Source organism: Bos grunniens, chromosome 22 (assembly GCF_055505025.1).
Source record: "Bos grunniens cultivar Pamir isolate PY7600 chromosome 22, Bosgru_T2T1.0, whole genome shotgun sequence".
Classification (NCBI taxonomy): domain Eukaryota; kingdom Metazoa; phylum Chordata; class Mammalia; order Artiodactyla; family Bovidae; genus Bos; species Bos grunniens.
In genome coordinates, this window is record NC_141186.1 from 32,473,324 (window position 1) to 32,497,037 (window position 23,714).

Sequence of the window (23,714 nt, forward strand, 5' to 3'; positions counted from 1 at the left end):
TGCAGCACAGTTCAGCCTGAGGGACCCGGGGAGACCCCTGCACCTGGGATGTGACAGCCCAGTCCCCGGGGCCTAAGAGCAATATTCTTGGTGATACTTTCCTTTCCTTTTTTTCTTTTTCGATTTGATTTTGTTTAATGTTGAAATATAGTTGACTTTCAGTGTTTTTTTTTTTTTTTTTTTTGATGTAGGGCAAATTGATTCACTTATACATATACATATAGGTCAACTCTTATTCACGTTCTTTCCTGTACAGGTTACTAGAGACTGTTTGAGTAGCGTTCCCTGTGCTTTACAGGAGGTACTTCTTGATGATCTAGCTCATTATTGTATTGTGTATGTGTGAATTGCACCTTCCTAAGTTCTCCCTACTGTCCTCCAACTTTGCCCCCATGATTCCCCCCTTGGAAAGATAGCCTTCTTTTTGAAGTCTTTGAATCTGTTTCATGAATCAGTGCAGTAGTATCATATTTTAGAATCCATCTCTAAAAGATTTCATCGTCAATCTGTTGTTCCCTGTCTGACTTTCTTCAGTCAGCGTGATCACCTCCTGGTCCACTCATGTGGCTGCAAAGGCAGTACTTCATTTTCGTGGCTGAGTCCTAGTCCGTGGTACAGACTGACTTCATCTTCCTGTCCAGGCATCTGTCCCGGCAGCTTTTGGTTGCTTGCTCTTGCCATCAGTGCAGAGTTAATTTTGAGGCGCAGCTGTCTTTTCAAATTATGGTTTTTCTTGACATCAGGCTGAGGAGTGGTGTTGCCCGGCAGTGTGGCAGCTCTGTTTTTAGTGTTTCAAGAACCTCCACACTGTTCCCCATCGTGGCTGCTGCCTGCATCCATTCCTCAAAACGCGATAGGAGGGTCCTGTTTCATGCATGCCCTTGCTTTCCCGCGTTCCTTGTGAATCGACTGTTTGTTGATGGCCACTGTGACTGATGTGAGGAGATACCTTCCTGCAGTTTTGACTCCTAGCTCTCTAAAAAGGGGCCTTATGGAGCATGTTTAAAGTATGTGCTTCTTAAAAAAGAAAAAAGAAAAAAATGTGTGTGTTAAATTAAAATTGACCTCTGGAAATTGGGTTCCCTAAGATCTGCCCTCTTTTGAATTCTTTTTCGATGACCTGCCACTGCTTCCAGGCTGGTGTCCTTTACGGGCTTCCCAGGTGGCGCTAGTGGTAAAGAACCAGCCTGCCAGGGCAGGAGACATAAGAGACTTGGATTCGATCCCTGATCAAGAAGATCTCCTGGAGGGGGACATGGCAGCCTGCTCCAGTTCTTGCGTGGAGAATCCCATGGACAGAGGAGCTTAGCAGGCTATGGCCCATAGGGTCACAAAGGATCTGACATGACTGAAGTGACTTAGTACGCACTGATTCCGGGAGATGGTGAAGGACAGGGAAGCCGCATGCTACAGGCCTTGGGGTCACAAAGAATCGGGCAGGACTGAGTGACTGAACAACAGCAACAACGTCCTTTACAGCCCTGCAGGTCAGGTGACTCTGAAGCTCTCAGGAACTCTGCTCTGGCACTCGTGCGAAACATCCACGAGACGGCAGCACTTCTCTATGCTCTGCTAGGGTGGTTAGGGCGACCAGGGCCCTAGAAAACATGGTGTCCTAGGTGGTAGCTTCCAGGGGAATGTGCCAGAAGAAACAGCCCCGGGCTCCTGTCTTGGTACTTTTTCCCACATAGTGTGCCTTTACCCAGCAATCCCAAGCTGCACCCAAACAACGATGCTGACCATGCTGTAGCCATAGAGGGGCTGACTCCTGAGGGTGGAAGCTGCCACTGGGAACCCCAGCACCGGGAGGCCAGCGGAGCAGGTGACTTGTCAAAGCTCTTTATGGCACAGATGTCCCTCGTTTTTTGTTGTTGTTGTTGTACTCGACTTGTGTGAGGTGTAGGAGGTCCCACCTGGATCAGGGGATTGGGGTCCCTTCCACAGGGGAACAGGAACTCCAGGACCAAGAGGGGTTCATTTGCCAGCACCTCCTCCCCGATTCATTCAGCTGCACCACAGTTCATCTGGGGACCCCAGGACGCCCCGGGTTCCTGGGGTGTGACAACAGCCAAGTCCCCAAGCCCTAAGGGCAATATTCTTGGCTTTTATTTGCTTTCCTTATTTTTTTGTTTTTAGATTTGTTTTTGTTTTAATGTTGAAATATAGTTGACTTCTGATGGTTTGGTTTTTTCAGTATAGCGCAAATGGATTCACTTACATGTATACCATCTCGTGTTCACACTCTTTGTTGTACAGGTTCTTAGAGACTATTTAAGTAGCATTCCCTGTGCTTTGCAGTAGGCGCTTCTTGATGTTTTAGTTCATATATAGTATTGTGTATGTGTGAATCCCACCCTCCTGAGTTCTTCCTGCCCCTGCTCTTTACCCTCATTTCCCCCCCTTGGGAACCATAAGCTCTTTTAGACGTCTCTGAGTCTGTGTCATTCATGCAGGCTTTTTTATCCTGTTTTAGATTCCACCTCTAAGAGATGTCATAGTTGTTCTGTTGTCCCCTGTCTGACTTCCTTCGTTTAGCTTGACCATCTGCAGGTCCATGTTGCTGCAAAGGCAGTAATTCACTTTTCTGGCTGAGTCCTGTTTCACAGTACAGGCTGACCATGTCGTCTTCTGCAGGCGTCTGGCCAGGGAGCTGTTGCTCGCTTGCTGTTACCCATGGTGCTGCAGTGAACTTTAGGGTACAGGAGTCTTTTGAAATTACGATTTTCCTTGGCCTACAGCCCAGGGGTGGGCTGGCAGGTCATGTAGTAGCTATGTTCTTAGCGCTTTCAAGAACATCACACTGTTCTCTGTGGTGGCTGTTCACTTCCATTTCTCAGAACAAGGTAGAAGAGTTCTGTTTCTGGCGTGTCCTCCTTTCCTGCATTCCTTGTGTGCAGACCGTTGGTGATGGCCATTGTGAATGGTGCAGAGAGATCCCTTGCTGAAGTTGTGATTTGCAGCTCTCGAAAATGAGCGTTATGGAACATATTTAAAATATATGCTTTTTAAAAAACAGAAGGGAAAAAAAAACCCCAAAACTCGTGTTCGGTAAAGTTAAGTTGAGCTTGGGAAAGTGACCTCCGAACAATCTGCCCTCTTTTGAATTTGTTTCGATGACCTGCCAGAGGACATTGCTTGCGGGTTGGTGTCCCTTACAGCCCTGAAAGCCTTGTGACTCTAAAGAGCCAGAAGCACCACTTGGGCACTTGTAGTTCCAGCAAAGTTCCACAAGGAGGCAGCACTTCTCCACACCCCGCTAGGGTGGCTTGGGCAACCGGAGCCCTAGAGAAAGTGGTGTCCTGGGTGGTGGCTTCCAGTGGAATGTGTCAGAAGAAAGAGCCCAGGGCTCACATCTTGGTACTTTTCCGGCATCGTGTGCCCTTTCCTATAAATCCCAAGCCCTGCCCTAACAGTGATGCTGAGAGTGCTCTCAAACAAAGGGCGTGACTCAGTGACTCTCAAGGAAAGATGCTTCTAGTGGGAACCCCAGCATCAGGAAACCTGGGGAGCAGGTAAGTTTTCAAAGCTGTTTTGGCACAGAAGTCCACCATTTTTTCGGTATACTCGACTTGCTTGAGGTGTGGGAGGGCCCACCTGGATCAGGAGTCCTATCCACAGGGGACCGGGCACTGTAGGCCCAGAAAGGTGTCATTTGCTGGCACCTTGCCCTCAGCTCCATCAGCTGCATCATAGTTCATCCTGGGGGACCTGGGTCGGCCCTTGCTCCTGGAGGTGACAACAGCCCAGGCCCTGGGACCTAAGGGCAGTATTTTTTACTTCTCTTTCTTTTTTTTAGATTTGACTTTTGCTTTATGTTGGAACATAGTGGGCTTACAATGCTGTGGTTGTTTTCAGTGCATTCCACAGAGATTCACTTATTCATATATATACATACCTCAACTTTTAGTTACGTCCTTTCCTGGACGGTTTATTAGAGACTGTTTGAGGAGCGTTGCCTGTGCTTTGCAGTAAGCACTTCTTGATGATCTAGTTCATATGTAGTATTGTGCATGTGTAAATCTTATCCTCCTGAGTTCTCCCTACCCTCCCCACTTTACCTCATTTTTTTATCCCTTGGGAAACAGAAGTTTCTTTCCATAGTCTTTGAGTCTGTTTCACAAATGAGTGCATTTATATCATGTTTTAGATTCCACCTCTAATAGATGTCATAGAAGTTCTGTTGTTCCCTGTCTCACTTGCTTCAGTCAGCATGATCATGTCCAGGTCCATCCGTGTGGCTGCCAAGGCAATAATTCATTTTCCTGGCTGAGTCCTGTTCCATGGTACAGACTGACCACGTCTTCTTCTCTGGGCGTCTGTCCAGGGAGCTGTTGTTCGCTTGCTATTGCCTGTGGTGCTGCAGTGAACTTCAGGGTACAGGTGTCTTTTCAAATTGTGATTTTCCTTGGCCTACAGGTCCAGGGGTGGGATTGCCAGGTCATGTGATAGCTCTGTTTTTGCTTTTTCAAGACTGACCCCACTGTCTTCCATGGTGGCTGTTGCCCACTTCCATTTCTCAAAGCAAGGTAGGAGGGTCCTGATTCATGCATGCCCTTCCTTTCCCGCATTCCTTGTGTGTGGACTGATTGGTGAGGGCCACTGTGACTGCTACAAGCAGTTACCTTGCTGCAGTGATTTGCAGCTCTGGATAATGAAAATTATGGAGCATATTTAAAATATGTGCTTTAAAAAAAAAAAACAAATAGAAGAGGGAAAAAAAAACATGTGCGTCTAATTTAAATTGACCTCTGGAAATTGGCTTCTGCATGATCTGCCCTCTTTTGAATTCTTTTTTGATGACCTGCCAGTGGACATTACTTACAGGCTGCTGTCCTTTTACAGGCCTTGTGATTCTGAGGCGCCCAGAAGCACAGCTCTGGCGCCTGTAGTTCCAGAAAATGTCCACAAGGTGGCAGCACTCCCCTGTGCCCCGCTAGGGTTGCTTGAGCAACCAGCGCCCTAGAGAAGCGGTGTTCCAGGGTAGCGGCTTCCAGTGGAGTATGCCAGAAGAAAGATCCCAGGGCTCCTGTTTTGGTACTTTTTCCACGTAGCCTGGCCCTTTCTCAGAAATCTCAAGCCCTGCCATAATGGCGATGCTGAGGGTGCTTTCGTCCACAGGCAGGATGACTCGCGAGGAAGGAGGTTGCCAGTGGGAACCCCAGCACCCAGAGCCCTGGGGAGCAGGTGACTTTTCAAAGCTCTTCTGGCACAGAGGTCCACCGTTGTTTGGGTTACTCGACTTGCTTGAGGTGTAGGAGGACCCACCTGGATCAGGAGAGCGGGGCCCCATCCACAGGAGACCTGGTCTTCCAGGCCCAAGAAGGGTTAATTCTCTGGCACCTCGTCCCCAGCTCCCTCAGCTGCCCCACAGTTCAGCCTGGGGGACCCCAGGCAGCCTGGGTCCTGGCATGTGACACTAGCCCATTCCCTGAGGCCTAAGGACTTTGGTTTAGTTTCCTTTTTTACTTTTTAGATTTGATTTTGCTTCTATAGTGGGTTGCAATTGACTTACAGTGTTGTGGTTGTTTTTGATGTAGCACAAAGGGATTAATTTATGCATATACATGTATCAGCTCTTCAGAGAAGACAATGGCACCCCACTCCAGCACTCATGCCTGGAAAATCCCATGGGTGGAGGAGCCTGGTGGGCTGTAGTCCATGGGGTCGCTTAGAGTCGCATGCGACTGAGCGACTTCACTTTCACTTTTCACTTTCATGTATTGGAGAAGGAAATGGCAACCCACTCCAGTGTTCTTGCCTGGAGAATCCCAGGGACGGGGGAGCCTGCTGGGCTGCCGTCTCTGGGGTCGCACAGAGTCGGACACGACTGAAGCGACTTAGCAGCAGCAGCAGCAGCATATCAGCTCTTATTCACTTTCTTCTACAGGTTCTAGAGACTGGGTAGCGTTCCCTGTGCTGTGCAGTAGGTGCTTCTTGATGATCTCTTTCATACATGATATTGCGTGTGTTTGAATCCCACTGTCCTAACTTCTTTAGAGTACAGGTGTCTTTTCAAATTATGGTTTTCCTTGGCATACAGGCCCAGGAGTGGGATTGCCAGGCCACGTGGTTGTTCAGTTGCTCAGTCGTGTCCAGCTCTTTGCAACTCCATGCACTGCAGCATGCCAGGCTTCCCTGTCCTTCACCATCTCCTGAAGTTTGCCAAACTCATGTCCACTGAGTCGGTTAGTCCATCCAACTATCTCATCTCTGCCTCCCCCTTCTCCTCCTGTCTTCAGTCTTTCCCAGCATCAGGGTCTTTTTCAATGAGTCAGCTCGTTGCATCAAGTGGCCACAGTATTGGAGCTTCAGCTTCAGCATCAGTCCTTCCAATGAATATTCAGAGTTGATTTCCTTTAGGATTGATCTCCTTGCAGTCCAAGGGACTCTCAAGAGTCTTCTTCAGCACCATAGTTCGAAAGCATCAATTCTTGGGCGCTCAGCCTTCTTTATGGTCCAACTCTCACATCCATACATGACTACTGGAAAAATCATAGCTTTGACTACAACTTTGACTGTTGGCAAAGTGATATCTCTGCTTTTTAATACACTGTCTAAGTTTGTCATAGCTTTTCTTCCAAAGCAAGTATCTTTTAATTTCATGGCTACAGTTACCATTGGAGGTGATTTTGGAGCCCAAGAACATGAAATCTGTTAGTGTTTCCTTTTTTTCCCATTTTTTGCTTTGAAGTTAAGATTGCCAGGAGAAATATCAATAACCTCAGATATGCAGACGACACCACCCTTATGGCAGAAAGTGAAGAGGAACTAAAGAGCCTCTTGATGAAAGTGAGAGGAGACTGAAAAAGTTGGCTTAAAGGTCAACATTCAGAAAACGAAGATCATGGCATCCGGTCCCATCACTTCATGGGAAATATATGGGGAAACATTGGAAACAGTGTCAGACTCTGTTTTTTGGGGCTCCAAAATTACTGCAGATGGTGACTGCAGCCATGAAATTAAAAGATGCTGAGCGCCGAAGAATTGATGCTTTTGAACTGTGGTGTTGGAGAAGACTCTTGAGAGTCCCTTGGACTGCAAAGAGATCCAACCAGTCCATTCTAAAGGAGGTCAGTCCTGGGTGTTCATTGGAAGGAATGATGCTAAAGCTGAAACTCCAGTACTTTGGCCACCTCATGCGAAGAGTTAACTCATTGGAAAAGACTCTGATGCTGGGAGGGATTGAGGGCAGGAGGAGAAGGGGACGAGATGGCTTGATGGCATCACCGACCCGATGGATGTGAGTTTGAGTGAACTCCGGGAGTTGGTGATGGACAGAGAGGCCTGGCGTGCTGCAATTCATGGGGTCGCAAAGAGTCGGACACGACTGAGCGACTGAACTGAACTGAACTGAACTGAAGTTTTGACACTCTTGAGCCACCCCAAGTTCCGCTCTGGCACTTGTAGTTCGAGAAAACTTCCACAAGGCGGCAGCACTTCTCCACACCCAGCTAGGGTAGGTTGGGCAACCAGAGCCCTAGAGAAAGTGGTGTCCTGGGTGGTAGCTTTCTGTGGAATGTGCTGGAAGAAAGAGCCCAGGGCTCGTGTCTGGATACTCTTTCCTCCGTAGCGTCCCCTTCCCCAGAAATCCCAAGTCCCTCCCTAGCGGCGATGCTGATGATGCTGCCATCCATAGGCGGTGTGACTCCCGAGGACGGAAGGTGCAGGTGGGAACTTCAGCACCAGGAACCCTGGGGAACAGGTGATGACTTTTCAAAGCTCTTCCGGCACAGAAGTCCATCGTTCTGTGGGTGCACTCAACTTGCTTGAGATGTAGGAGAGCCCGCCCGGATCAGGGATCGGGTTCCCATCCACAGGGGACCGGGCACTCCAGGGCCAAGGAGGGCTTATTCGCTGGCGCCCCGTTCCGAGCTCTCAGATGCACCACACTTCAGCGGGGGACGCGGGGTGCGGGGGGAGCGGGGAGAGGGGCTTGGTCTCCAGGAATACCAGTCCCTAAGGCACGCGGCACCTGGCGTTTGTCTTTTTTTTTTTAACATTTAATTTTTTTTTTTAACTGCAGTATCATTCGTTTTGTTCCCCTCCTGGCTCAGTGGTAAAGAAGCCAGCTGCTAATGGAAGAGACGTAGGTTTGATCCCTGGGTCAGGAGGATCCCCTAGAGGTGGAAATGGCAACCCCCTCCAGTATTCAGCCTGGGAAATTCCATGGCCAGAGGACCTGGTGGGCTACAGTCTGTGGGTTCTCAAAAGATTTGGACACCACTTTGCAATAAAGAACAACAACATTTTAAAGTAGATAGAAAGCTTCAGGCAATATCAGGAACCAGCGTTAAATCTTTGGGGAAAAGAAAAAGTGGCGGCCCGAGGTGTCCATATTTTTGCATTTGCCTTTATTATTCTTCTGCTGTCCATTACTAAGCACTGTGCAGTGGAGTGTAAAACTCCCCAACGCCCTCCCTGAGGATTTGTTTCCCACCTTGTGTGTGTGTGTGAAAGCACTCCTAAAAACTTCTAAGACCTAGAGCTGGAGTCAGCTAACTTTTCTGAAGGACCAGATGGTCTGTGTTGCAAGTACTCAGGTCTCCATTATCCTGCAAAAGCAGCCCTAGAGGGTGTGTAAAAGAATGAGCATGACTCTGTTCCAGTAAGAGTTTACTTACAATAAATAAGTTAATAATAAAAAAAAGTTTGCTTACAAAAGTCAGCAGAAGGTCCTGAGAGTGTAGTGAGACCCTATCTAGGGAAAAGCGCAAATAATAGAACTTCCAGAAATACATGCCTTTTTTTTTTTTTTTTTAATAAAAGTAGACTGACACTACATATGATTGGATGTATTTAAATATTTGTTGGTTACCATTATGTGCTAGCTTGTGTATAGTGGTGCACTCAGCAGTGAACGAGACTAACAGGCCCTCGGCTCCAATGGTGGGGTCCGTGTGAGACATACACGGAACATCATAAGTGCCCTGAGAGTCATGGGGGCCGTGATAGACAGAAATCAGCTTTCTAGCGTAACTCTTGCAACCAACCCCCTATTTATGGGCATTTAATTTCCTTAATTGTTTTCATTTCATTCATTGTAGTCTTCCCTGTCGTAAAGATTCGTAGGATTAAGTCTTTATGAAAAACTATCAGTTTTTACTTAGGCTAAAAATTTCTTACAGTGGAATGCCTGAGTCAAAAGGCATACAGTTTTGTTTTGTTTTGTTTTGATCTTTTGCTAAGCATTGTGTGTGTGCTCAGTCATGTCTGACTCTTTGCAACCACATGGACTGTAGCCCATCAGGCTCCTCTGTCCATGGGATTTTCCAGGCAAGAATACTGGAGTGGCTTGTCATTTGCTCCTCCAGGGATCGAACTCTCAACTCCTGCGAGACGACTCCTGCTTTGGCAGGCAGATTCTTTATCACTGAGCCACCTGGGAAACATCACCAAAGTACTTTCTAGAAAACTTATACCAACCTCCGCTTTCACTTTACCTTCCCCGACTTCCTTGCTGCCTTTATGCAGCCAGATCGAGTTTCATAAATTCTGACAGTAAAATGAAAGCACATAAATCTAACCCGTGAAACAGAATTAAAGAGACAGGGAATCATTCGTGGGAGAGGAGCCCTGTTTCAGATGTTTTGTCTCTAGGGTTTCCTGTGATCTGCTCCCTATATCACAGTTAGAAATAAATCTCAGAAGTTCTGTAGTGCTAGCCGACACCAGCTATTAACTGCCTTCACCATGTGCCAGAAGCCCTGGTAAGCCCTTCATGTGCCTGATCCGAATTAAGCCTCAGAACGAAATGGAACGGAGGAGCTACAGACGGCCCAGTGGTGGTGGAGCTGGACCTCGGCTGGGTCTCTTTGAACTTGAGTGGGAATCTCAAGCTGGCAGTCCCACTGATTGCTTTCTTTGGCTCGCACAGTGTGGGCCAGCCCAGTGTTTAAAAATTTATTGACGTTGTTCCAAACATTTTAAAGCTGGAAAATGTCCCACAAAATCTATATTTAAAACTTGAGAAAAATTGCAAGACCCGGGCACAGTGGGGTCACCTTCCCCCGTGCTGACAACGGGTGGGTCCTGGGTGACTTCCACACAAGGAACATGCCTTCTGATCATGATATTATTGAGCTGAGTTTAGCGACCACTCAGAAATTCCTTCTCCTGCAGACCAATAGGAAGTCTGTGATTGGGACTCAGCAGGGAGCTGCGGGGAGAATGCTTGTCCTGTCTTTTCACCCCAGGCACTTCTTTTGTTTGCCTGCCTGTGATTGTTGCCCAGATGTTAGCTATGGGAGGAGACAGGATGGGGGAAGGGGGAGGCCACCGTGGGTCCAGCCCCCACGTGACCCAGCGTGGCCTCCAGAGAAGGGGCAGCTTTAAACACTTGCTTAGGGGAGGGTGTCTTCAGCTGTTGGGGGGACAGCCTGTAAAATGACTCTTGGTTTCTGGTGGTCTGCCTTCCTCTTCTAACCTCCATCCTTCTCATTCCTGATTTATACATCACCTCAATTCCTTTTCAGTATGCGCCACCACACACTTCCCGGCCACGTGGGTCTCCCTCGTCCATCTTACCTTAGACAATGAACCTGGGGACTTCCTTGGCGGTCTAGTGGGTATGAGTCCGAGCTTCCACTGCAGGGGGCGCAGATTCCATCCCTGGCTGGGGAACTAAGATCCCCCCGTGCCATGCGGTGCGGCCAAAAGAAGGTGGACTTGACCAGCACTTGCAGGTGGCGGGTCAGATGTCTCTTGCAAGGGCCACGCTCACAGCCTGGCTGTGTGCCCACCCATCCCCTCTTGAGCGCGGGTGCCCGTTGGCTTTTCTGCTGGGAATGGCTCCAGCACCTGTTTAGCTCCTGACTCTGTGGCTGGAGGGCGAACTGGGGCTCCGCCAGACCTTGTGGCTCTGGGAGCCAGAGTTTGGCTGTCTCAGGTATTCACTTTGTGTTTGATTTAGTTAGAGCCATGCGGTGCCACGAAGAAATCACTTTTTTAAAGTACATACCTGTGCTTTCCACACACCGGGCATTGTGCCAAGTAAGGAGGTCCAGGAAGGAAGGGACAGCGTGGGGGTGTGGAGGGGCCGCAGAGAGCAAGAACAAGGTCCCAGTGCGGCTTGTGCACCAGCAGGGAGCAGATTCAGAAACTCCTGGAGGCAGAAGGAACAGGGTCAAGGAGCCTTCTAGAAGGTGCTCCCACCAGAGCCTTCATGCCAGCAGAGAGCTCTGAAAAGCACCCAAAGTCACATCTTTTCATGTCCATCCATTCAAACCCCCCTTGCTCCACAAGCCCACCTGCCTGCGTCTGTCCTCAGCAGACACCCCCATCTCCATACATCTGGAACCACGCTGTCCAGTACAGAAGCCAGTAGCCACACATGGCTGCTGATAATCTGCAGTGTGGCCAGGCTCAACTGACATGTCGTGTAAACACAAATGCACACAGGATTCTAAGGCTTAGAGCATAAAAAGATAGAATGTAAAGGGCCGCATTAGTAAACTCAAATTGCTTTCAGGTTAAAATGACAGCTTTGGCTATACTGGGTTCAATATATGGTTCTGTTTTTTATGTGGTTCTTTTGACTTTACATATGGACAGCTCATTGGTGGCTCAAGGGATTGCTGTAGCTGAGCTGGCTGCATCTCCCTGACCTGGCTATATCAAGCGTGCTTCTTTAGGACTTTGCTGTATATTTGTTACTGATTGGCTATAGGTTACAGCCTGTGTGTGTGTGTATGCTCAGCTCTGTCCAACTCTTTGCTGCTCCATGGATTATAGCCCACCAAGCTCCTCTGTCTATAGGATTTTCCAGGCAAGAATACTAGCGTAAGTAGCCATTCCCTTCTCCAGGGGTCTTCCTAACCTAGGGATTGAGTCTTTTGCATCTCCTGCATTGACAGGTGGGTTCTTTACCACTGGCGCCACTTGGGAAGCCTGTATACACATATATGTATTTGTGTGTGCGTGGGTGTAAGAATAATATATATTCTCTGTCCCTCTAACTAGGTGGAAGGCAGGACTACTGTCTCATTCCTGTTTCCTCACTCTCTGCTCTGCCCAAGTGCCACTTTTGCTGTTAAAGACCCAGCATGTGTTTGGTCACGATTCTTTCATTCATTTGACAAATGTTTGTCAAATTCAGACTCTGTGCCAGGTTCCCCTGGGAACTTAATGAAGTTTAACTCAATACCTGGCATTGGTAAAAGAAGGTAGCAATTACTAGCTTTGTTTCTCAAGATAAGGGAATTGGGGTAAAATGTTTAAGTGACTTGCTCAAGGTTACCTACTAGGCAAGTGGCAGGAATCAGGATTCCAACAGGCTTTTTTGTCTGGTTCCAGATGGTGTTCAGCATGACTCCTTCACCTCATTCCAGCTGCACCCTAAATCCTGTCTTCTTGTTTGTATATACAGGCTTATTACACTGCTTTTTTTTATACTTTTATGTATATATTGATTTTATTCTTGGCTGTGCTGAGTCTTCATTTCTGTTCGGGCTTTTCTCTAGTTGTGGAAAGTAGGTGCTACCCTCTAATTGCAGAGCATGGGCTCTGGAGCTTGGGGCTTCAGTAGTTGTGGGGCAAGGGCTTAGGGCAACTCAGCTCCGTGGCATGTGGGATCTTTCTGGACCAGAGATCGAACCCACGTCCCCTGCGTTGGCAAGTGGATGCTTTACCACTGAGCCGCCAGGGAAGCCCTACAGTGCTTCTTAAGTAGGGTGACAATATACACCCTTATATTCTCCATTCTCAATTTTGATCCAGTCAGTTGTTCCATGTCTAGTTCTAACTATCGCTTCTTGACCTGCATACAGGTGTCTCAGGAGACAGGTAAGGTCATCTGGTATTCCCATCTTTTCAAGAGTTTTCCACAGTTTGTTATGATCCACATAGTCAAAGGCTTTAGCATGTCAATGACACAGAAGTTAGATGTTTTTGTGGAATTCCTTTGCTTTCTCTATGATCCAATGAATGCAGGCAATTTGATCTCTGGTTCCTCTGCCTTTCCTAAATCCAGCTGGTACATCTGGAAGTTCTCAGTTGATGTACCGCTAAAGCCTAGCTTGAAGGATTTTGAGCATAAATGTTGCTACATGTGAAATGAGTGCAACTGTGCGGTAGTTTGGACATTCTTTGCCATTGCCTTTCCTTGAAATTGGAATGAAAACTGACCTTTTCCAGTCCTGCGGCCACTGCTGAGTTGTCCAAATTTGCTGACATATTGAGCGCAGCACTTCAACAGCATCATCTTTTAGGACTTGAGATAGCTTAGCTGGAATTTCATCACCTCCACTAGCTTTGTTCGTAGTGATGCTTCCTAAGGCCCACTTGACTTCACACTCCAGGATGTCTGGCTCTAGGTGAGTGACCACACCATCGTGGTTATCTGGGTCAGGAATCTTCTGTGGATTCTTGCCACCTCTTCTTAATCTCTTCTTCTGCTTCTGTTGGATGGGGGTTATGAGGTGGTATCTTGCAGATGCATTCAGCAGCTTTTTTTTTTTCTTCCTGGAAGGTGATGATTACTTAAGAGTGAGAAGCTCTTTGGGACCACGTGATATAAAACATTCATAATGGTTCCTGTGTGAGTGCCCCTAGAAGCACAATAAGCTCATTTTTATTAGAACTATTGAGTTTCTCAAAACAAATGGGTTAGAGCGTGACCTTGTTGTCATCACCGGACTTCTGATGCAGAGCCTGACCTTTTCTGTGTAGTCCATGTCCATCATTGGTGTCTGTCTGGTTGTCTAGTTTAAATTGAGTGGTTTTGTGGTATTGAGTTGTGATGGGAATGTTAGAGTTAAATACATGGTATTTTATTAATGTAGTGGCATTTATAGATCTTGAGAGGCCTTGGGGTGATAAAAATCTGAGTTATACATGGCATTAAGCAGAGTTATATAAAGCCTGTTGAATATTAATTTTGTAATGATTCATCTTACAGTTTTATGAGACTAGATATAAAAAGATACAGTGAATAATTGAGCCCATGATCTATAAAATGAAGTCTAGGGAAGAAGGAATAATTGGAAGGGAAAAGAGCAGAGCTTTTCCCGTCTTTGCTGACATCAAGTTAATTCAGTCTGAGCTCCTTTCTTCAAATTCCAGTCCCCTAGTTTCTTAGAGCATTAGATGAGTGTACAGTGCAAAATACAAAGCAAATAAAATGTGAATATTTTTTACCATATCACTGCCTTCATTATTTTTAGTTTAGCCTCTAAATATATTTGATCTTCATAATCTGAATATTTCATGACTCTTTTAGTAAATATTTTTCCAAGTTCTATTTTTCAAAAATTGTTTCTAAAATAAAGCAAATTCTTACACATGTGAAATTTATATCTCTTACCTTGAAAATTGCCCTTTGCAGAAGTCGTATAGCTGGGCAATAAGCATGTTAAGAAATGTTCAATATTGTTAGCCCCAAGGAAACCCATATTCAAACCATAATGAAATACCACCTCATACCTATTAAAATGGACAAAATTAAAAGGCTGACAATACCAAGTGTTGGTAAGGACATGAAGCAACTGGAACTCTCATATCCTGCTGGGCGGAATGTAAAATGGGAAAGCTACATTGGACCACGGTTTTCATTTTGTGTAAAATTAATATACCCTATCATAGGATCTAGCCATTCTACTCCAAAGTATTTACAGAGAAAAAAAGGATATGACGTGTGTGTGTGTGTGTGTGTGTGCACGCATGCACACTTTCAGTCATTCAGATGTATCTGACTCTTTGCGACCCCATGGACTATAACCCTTCAGGCTCCTCTGTCCTTGGAATTTTCCAGGCAAGACTACTGGCGCGGATTGCCATTTCCTACTCCAGGGAATCTTCCTGATCCAGGGATCAAACCTGAGTCTTGCGTACCCGCGTTGGCAGGTGGATTCTTCACTACTGTGCCACCTGGAAACGTGTGTGTGTGTGTGTGTGTATTTGTATACATACTAACATGTGTAACAACATGGTTGTGTCTCAGAAATATGCTGAGTGTAAGGAGCCACATGCAAAAAGAATTCAGACTGTCTGATTTAATTTGTATGAAGTTGTAGAAAAATACGCATCACTATATAGTGACAGGAAGGACATCGGTGGCTTCCTGGGGCAGAGATCGGAGATAAAGGGGAGAATGGAGGATGGAGGGATGTGGAGGAACTTTTCAGAGGATAAGACATGCTATATCTTGATTGAGGTGGTAGGTATAAGAGTGTGTTTATATGTCAAAAATCAACAAACTGAGCCCTTAAAATAGGAGTGTATTTTATTGTATATAAATTGTACCTCAAAAAGGTTGCTTTTGAAAATGACTGTTGCATTTTCTCTCTTATTGGTTCATTAGCATCTCTAGATGATCTAAGATCTTGATTCTAAATCAAGTTTCCATATTTACTCATGATGGGATCGCAAATCTCATACTCACATATATAAAACAGGTATAATTAGTACATCTGGCCAAGCTTTTGGAACTGTCCTGAGAAACAAAAGAGATGATGAACGTGTAAAACTGATTTCTGAATCATGATACTATGCAGAAAATCAGCCATCAGTCTCACTCTGTAGTTCACTCTGCAAATTAGAGTGAAATTACCTTGAGAGGAGGCCCATCTAACATTTCAGATAGTTGATCCTCTTATCTGGGCCCCAAATGAGCTTTCCTCATACTGAATGTCTGGCTAGAGCACAGAGAACCTCCTAGCAAGCTTCCTCAGCCCTTCAAAAATATCCGTCTGCCTCAGCCCATGTGCCATACCCATCAACGCACTCAGACTCGGAGCCCTGACTTCGACAGTGACAGCCTACGCAATTGTTCCCCTAAGTCAAGACACGCTGTACAAGTCATCTTCACTTGTCAGCAAGGTCTTAAGTTTAATTTGACATCTTTGAAGAATCTTCTGTTTCAAGAGCAATGAACTCTGTGTTGGAGGCTAACCTAGCTGTGGGATGACAGTGAAGATACTCAGAGAGAGAGATGTCTCTTCGGAAAATTAACAACTTGTCTTCTAAGCAAGGCATTGACTTTGAAGGGACAGAGAGGATTGAAAAGTTGGGTCCTGATTTAATCTGAAGCATTCATTTGATTAAAAGTCAGTCTGTGTCTACTGTGTGCTTTGTTTTAGGCTCTGGGCCTTTTCTTGCTGGGGATGTGTCTTTAGGATCCTATGGGACATTATCAGGGTTGGAAAGAATCACACAAATGCAGATTGATAGTAGTTAGGATACAGTGGTCAGGGAAGGCCATTGTGTTGGGTTGGAATGATGAAATGGGCCAGCTATGGGACAACCTGGAGAAACAGAAATCTAAGTAAGCGGTGGGGACAGCAGATGAGAACGGCTTGGCAAAGGTAGGCAGGAAAAGGAGGCCAGGGTGAGAAATACTGACGGTGAGAGAGGATTGTCGTGTGGCCACTATGAGAAGAAGGGAGTGACCCGGGGCCAGGGGTACAGTTAGAAGCATGGCTGTGGAAGTAGTCTAAGGGAGAGATGCTGGGGCTTGGCTGAGGAATGGCATTGGGGAAAAGGAGAGAAGAACAGATGGATGGGATGTGTTTTAGAGGTAGTGCTGCAAGGATTTGATGAATGGGAAGTGGGGTGATGAAGAGAAAGGATGCATAGTTTTATGGTCGGAGCAACCAGGAAGTGATGGGGGTCTTACTTGGGAGACCACCTGGAGCGATTAGTTAGGGTGTCTGCATCCTTTGTCTGCCTCCAGAGCAGTGACTGAGTTGCTCTGAGGGCTGAAACAGCAAAAGTATTTGTAAATATCCTGGAATGGGGACTCTGTTTGTAAAGACTGTATGATCTCCTTTTTGTGATTCAGACGTGCTAATAAGTGGGTGCTGGAAATGTCATGATCTTCTAATCACAGCCTTCTTTTGCTAAAGCCATTTTCAGCAGACGCCAGTTCGGAGCAAGATCCAAACCCTCTCTGGCTTCTGTTGTTTGCTGCTGGCTTTACTGTTGGCATGCCACTGTTCACAGCATGCCGACTGCGGGTGGGAGGGGGGCTCTGAGGAATTTACTTTTGCTCTGGGAGACTTTGGGGGAGGTTGCCTGTTTTTGTTAATTATGGCTTGTGAATTACTTTGTCAGAAATTTTGAAACCCAGAAGTCTAAAAAAATTACAAGGCATTGTTAAATATTTAAGTCCTGCTAATTTCTCTATGTGGTATGAGATTTTGGCTGAGATTGGATCTTTGGGCTGTTTAGTTTCATCCTTATCATCTTGTGTAGAGTCACAGGGGCTTCCTTGGTGGCTCAGTGGTAAAGAATCTGCCTGCCAACGCAGGAGATGTGGGCTCCGTCCCTGAGTTGGGAAGATCCTCTGAAGGAGGAAATGGCAACCCACTCCAGGATTCTTGCCTGGGAAATCCCATGGAACAGAGCAGCCTGCCAGGCTACAGTCCATGGGGTCGTAAAAGAGGCAAACAAGACTTAGTGACTAAACAACAGCATGGAGTCACAGATCCAATTTTGCCTATTAAATAAAATTTTACATTTGTTTCATACAGCCTGTTGGATAAGCATGTGTTGGGACATTGTTTTATATTCGTGGAGAGTCACATAGTAAGTTTAGTACGGGAATACAAGCATCTTAGCTTGTGAAAATGTCTGAGTAACAATGAGAAATGTTATGTTTTAAAATGAATTATTCTTTTCTGTTATGAAAATAGTATAAGCTCATCCTAAAAAAAAATTTGGAAGGTGTACAATAAAACTTGGCCATAGCCCAATCACAAAGAACTCCATACGAAGTTGAAGCTTCTCATGAACTGGAAGGCCTGGAAGGGGCTTGTTCTTTGATTCGCACCGATGTCTCACTTTGCATGTGAAGAAAGTATCTGAATGGAAAGGTCAGACCCTTGAGAATGGGCTGTCCTGTATAATTCAGGCTCTCGGCAGCATTCCTTTACAGAAGCTGCAAGCCAGCATGGCTAAGCACAAGCCACAGAGCACCGGGGTTAGAATTAGAGAAACAGATTGTATATGGAGTCAGGTTTGTTCTCTGCTTCTGTTGGAAAAGGTGGATTCATCCTAGGGTGGCGATAAGGGGAAAAGGGGCAAAGATGCTTGTGAAGGAATTGCACCAACTTCCTGTTGTCCCCTTCCACCTCACACCTGCTTCCAAATCTAAGAGGAATTGAGGGTCGTACAGGCCGGGCTCGGGGTGCATTGGGGTTCATGGCACGACAGTGGAGTCTTACTGACCCACGTGGCAGAATGATGAATGAATACCACGTCCACTGCCTCCGCCCTCCTGGTCCTATCTTCACTCCTGCTGCATGTGAAACAGTGGGAGCCCACAGTTGACGAGGGAGAGCGGTGCTTCCTGACTCAGGGAGAGCTTCTGGGGATAAGCTGTTTTCTTTTATAGGGAGAATGACAAATCCATATAAATGAGTGTATCTTATGGTGCAGTACCCACACCACACCCCCCCACACACACACACGACATTTCATCAGTATTCATGCCACACACTTCATTCCCTCCACAACTGACATCTGTTAAAAACGAGATTCAGGAGTGCCATCCTGGTTTCAGCATTTCTGAGACACGCATTCTGAGGTGGTATTTTATTGAGTTCCCCCCTACTCTGACAGCCCTGATTTTACAACTGACTGTAGGTAACTTTTAGTGCTCAGCATCTCCTACAAAGACAGAAGCCTAACACTCTGTATTCAATGGAAGGCAGGACGTGAGAAGCCACATCCGTTTCAAATCTTTAAAGAGGGTGGCCTCTTTTCCTCTGTATTTTGAGATAGCTCTATTCTAAATCTCCTAATTAAGTGAATTTCTAAAACTGTGATTCAACTGTAGCCAACCAAAGGAAAATTGGAAATACATTAGAAGTGTCCCTGGTGTGAGATTTCTAGTTCTCTCTTCCGTGCCCACAGACATCAAGGAGCTGCTCTGTTCTGTGTTCCAGGCTTTGATGGGAAATCCAGAAGAAAGAATGTGTGAGGGAAGAAGATGACATCTGTGCCTGGCCAACAAAATCCAAAGATTATTCCAGTGAAAACAAAAGGAAGGCGAGACTGAACTTTCTAGTTCAAGGTAGGTAGACATCTCAGTAAAGGCTGAACTCTGGTGTGTTTTACAGGAAAGTGGGTTTATGAATATTTGTGAGTGTATGTTGACTCGTCAGGTGGGGCTAGGATATGATACATGGTATGATCTACTGTCAAAACCTCTGAGTTACGAACAATGGGGAAGAAAATCAGTAAATACTGTTAGTCCTCTCCTCTGACGTAAAAGCTAAGTACCCAAAAGTTAAATAATAGATTACATTTTTACAAAGGGATTCTCGCCTCAGAAAGAAAAACAAGCAAAAAGTAACAGTGTTCTAACTCTACTGTGCCATAGATACATTTCCTACAACATATTTCTAATATTTCATTTGCACGCTTGTAAAATTTTCTTTTTATTTGCAGTTGACTATTTGACCAATTTAAGTCCAGTGTACAATTGTCAACAGCACTAATGATTGTTTTTATGCATGCAATGATTTTCTTCCTTCGCTTACTGGTAGTGAAGATGTGCTTTGTATCTTTTATGTCAATACTTTGGTTTATTTTTTTTCTATTTTTCACTGCTTTTTGGAATACAATGAGGAGGAAAATGAAATATTTCAATGGTTGCCCCAGCCTTGCTGTAGTGATGACAGTGTGATAGAGATCAATTGTGGGTGTATAAGTAGCATTTCTGTGTTTCTCAGGATTTTTCTTCATTAGCCAATCTCAATAATTCATATTTGATAGGCATATTTGAAGGGTAATTCAGATTTGAAGGATATTGATGTATAATGTGCAAAAAGTGTGAATTATGCACAAGTAGATTGTGCAACAGTTAAAGACACTTTTCCCCGATCTTCTCAAAATGCTGCCTCTAGTGAAATTAACGAGAGGATTGTAATTTCTGCGTGCTGGCCCCTGGCAGCAAGGACTACCCTGCAGCCATCCAGGACACGGACTCTGCCTCTCACCACCTGTGTGACTGCGGTGAAAATGATGTGTCTTCCTTTGCCTTGGTTTCCACAACTAGAAGAGGATGGGTAGATGAAATGAGCTAAAAGAAACGAGGCACTTGGACAAAGGCCGAGCGTATAAAGAGTGCTCAGTAATTATTGGCTGATTTATTTTCATCGAATGAAGTATACTTCGAAAATAGACATTTTCAGTTGTTTGTTTTTTGGGAAGTAGAGATGTGGGAAAGCCCAAAAGACATCAGGGAAGCGGAGGGTGATATGTCTAACCCTGGGCTTATCTGTAGTGTCCGAGAGGCTGTCACAGGGACTGCCGGGCACCAGGCTGAGATGCAGGACAGTTACAGGGGTGCTCGATGCATTTCTCAGATTCTTACTGATTTCAGTACCTTGAGAAGTGTTGGAGAATATAGACCTAAATGATGTCGGAGCTTCTGAAATCACAAATGGGATCAGCTCCACCCTTGGCTGTAATCTGTAAAACTTGGTGTGACTTGACCTGCCCTGACTGTCCTCCCAGCCAGACCCCGGTAGTGCCTTGTGCTCACTCTTACCTCCTTCCTGACCCTCTAATCACACCAGCTCTTTGCACTTGGAGCCTCTGCCCACACTCCCGAGTGCAGCCTGGGTCCTCTCTCCTGGCCCCCAATTCCCGGACTTTTCCTTTAATCTCAAACTGGGCTTTCTCTGGCTTCTCTACTCAACAGGGCCTCTTTGTGAGTTTATTTCCAAAAATATCATCCTCACTGACAGTCTCATCAACGCTGAATGTAGGAGCTTTTCTGTCCACAGCCTTGCAACAAGGTGTGTTCAAGTATGATTTCATCCTCGCTGGTCTGACAGGTGATGAGCCTGTTTATTTAAAGTCGGTGTGAGGGAGGCTGTGAAGGTGTTCAGTGAGGACGGAGGTTGATCACTCATATACTCATCTTCAGAGCCTCTTTCCTTTTGTTTTTTTTAACATATCATTGTATATAAACTACTCTTCAATTAAAAAAAAAGAACCTGTTTCCACTCATGATTATTGGGAGTTCTTTTCTTTATTTAGCTCTTCAGGTATTTTTCACCTGCGTTTTCTTACTAGAAAGTAAAAAAGCACATAAGTTCTGTGAAGCCCAAGATGGTGTTTGCCTTTTCACAGTGGTATTCTGAGATTCTGGTCCAGCAACTGCAGTATATGAAGTGTTCAATAAAACATCTTGGGAATGAAAGAATGAATGAGCTAGACAGCCCCCCCTGCTCTCAGGAGCACAGGTCTCTTAAATGAAATGCTCTACCGTGTTAGAGGTTCAGAAATGGCGTGAGGAAAAAAGTCAATAGGTCTCACAAAAAATTAGACTCATGTAGGCAGGACTGATATTCTAAGTATTAACAAGCAGTCAGCACAAATAAGAATCAAGTTGAACAGGCATGGGCCGTGATGTTGACTTTTCAGTTGCTGGATTGTGGGGAGGTGGAGAGGAATTCAAAGGTGACGCTCGGGACAGTGATCTGTTGCCAGCCACTATGGAGGAAATCGCAGTACTTTAGTGTCAAGCACAGCTGCATGTGTGTATCTCTACTAAATTTCAGCACCCCTGATTATAGACATTTGATTCCTCTTGTATGAAACATCGAGACTAGGGAAATTTATAGAGACAAGAAGTAGATTAGTCATTACCTGGAGCTGGGATGGCTTCCCAGGTGGCTCTGAGGTAAAGAATCCACCTGCCAACGCTGGAGACACAGGTTTGATCCCTGGGTCGGGAAGATCCCCTGGAGAGGGAACTGGCTACCCTCTCCAGTTTTATTGCCTGAAGAATCCCATGGACAGAGGAGCCTTGCGGAGAGTCAGACATGACTGTGCAACTGAGCACACACTCATGGAGCTGGGATAAGGGAAGATGAGAGTTGATGATTAATGGATAGTCTTTGGAGTGATGAAAAAGCTTTGGAAATAATGGTCTTGTTTGTTGTACAACAGTGTAATGCAATGAATACCGCTGCTGCTGCTAAGTCCCGTCAGTCGTGTCCGACTCTGTATGATCCCACAGACGGCAGCCCATCAGGTTCCTCCATCCCCGGGATTCTCCAGGCAAGAACACTGGAGCAGGTTGCCATTTCCTTCTCCAATTAATACTGCTAAAACAGTTAAAAATGACAGGGAATTCCCTCGGTGGTCCGGTGGTTAGGACTCTATGCTTCCACTGCAGGTAGCATGGGTTCAATCCCTGGTCAGGGAACTAAGGTCTCGCATACCATGCAGCATGACCAAAAAAGTTAAAAAGAAAAATAATCTGCATGTTCTGATGATTCTAAAACAATGCTATTAAAAAATGATTGAAGTGTCAGTTTTACATCATATATATTTTACCACAGTTTTTAAAAACTTAAAAAAAGAAAAGGTAATGAATAGTCAAAATAAAAGCAGGAAATACATGCATGCATGCCCATATACACTGTATAGTCTGGGAAGATGCATTTAGATTGTTGAAGGTGGTTGTATCTAACAGATGGAATTAGAGGAAGAGCGTAAGAAAGTTTCGTCACATATACTTGGGTATTTTCGGCATTTTTCACAGTGAGCATATATTTAATCATTTTTTTAATTGAAGATTTTTTTTAACAAGTTGACCTGTGGTAAAATCTTGGAGTTGGTATGATATTCTAGCATGTACGACCAAAATAATCCCGAAGGTGGGTTTGCAGTCGAACTTGCCACATCTAACATCCGTGCTGCAATGTTTAACCTAGAGTGAGAATCTAATTATAGTTTGAAACACTAAATGGTTTTCCTTTTCCAGATTAAATTACATCTTGCAGAAAAACAGCCTCTCACTATAGAAAGAATTTGGTGTTCTGACTCCCTCAGTAAAGACGGAGTCTTCTATCTAGTAATTTACTATAAAGAAGATGCTTCTATGTGTAGTTTTACATCCCTTCTTTTGGTATTTAAGGCATTTTAGCTATAAAAAAAATGAGCCTCAATCTCAGAACTAAAAATTGTTATGCATAATAAGATTTTTTTTAAACCCTAATAGATTGTTGCAGAAAATACCACTTTAATGGGTCACCCATTACATAAAAAGTTTAAAGCCTCTAATGAGATCATACATTTATGTAGGTTAAGGGAAAACATGAAAGAATGTACTCACTGGAGTACTCAGTTTGGTAACCTCAAGGAGATTATCTGATGGATGGCACCAGATGAAAGATTATTTACTTTTCTTTGTATCCTTATATCAGTTCAGTTCAGCCGCTCAGTCGTGTCCAACTCTTTGTGACCCCATGAATCGCAGCATGCCAGGCCTCCCTGTCCATCACCAACACCCGGAGTTCACTCAGACTCACGTCCATCGAGTCAGTGATGCCATCCAGCCATCTCATCCTCTGTCGTCCCCTTCTCCTCTTGCCCCCAATCCCTCCCAGCATCAGAGTCTTTTCTAAAGAGTCAACTCCTCACATGAGGTGGCCAAAGTACTGGAGTTTCAGCTTTAGCATCATTCCTTCCAAAGAACACCCTGGGCTGACCTCCTTTAGAATGGACTGGTTGGATCTCCTTGCAGTCCAAGGGACTCTCAAGAGTCTTCTCCAACACCACGGTTCAAAAGCATCAATTCTTCGGCGCTCAGCTTTCTTCACAGTCCAACTCTCACATCCATACATGACCACAGGAAAAACCATAGCCTTGACTAGATGAACCTTTGTTGGCAAAGTAATGTCTCTGCTTTTCAATATGCTATCTAGGGTCCTAACTTTCCTTCCAGGGAGTAAGCGTCTTTTAATTTCATGGCTGCA

The 23,714-nt window shown here is 45.3% G+C and overlaps 1 protein-coding gene across 2 annotated transcripts in view; it reads left to right on the forward strand.

The window, feature by feature from the left end:
• The window catches only part of FRMD4B (FERM domain containing 4B), a 358,959-nt gene that overhangs the window by 84,590 nt on the left and 250,655 nt on the right, over positions 1–23,714 (forward strand). For both annotated transcript variants that reach the window (XM_086366868.1, XM_086366871.1), the window contains exon 2: positions 18,882–19,009. The gene's annotated coding sequence lies outside the window, so the exon portion shown is untranslated. The remainder of the gene's footprint in view (positions 1–18,881; positions 19,010–23,714) is intronic.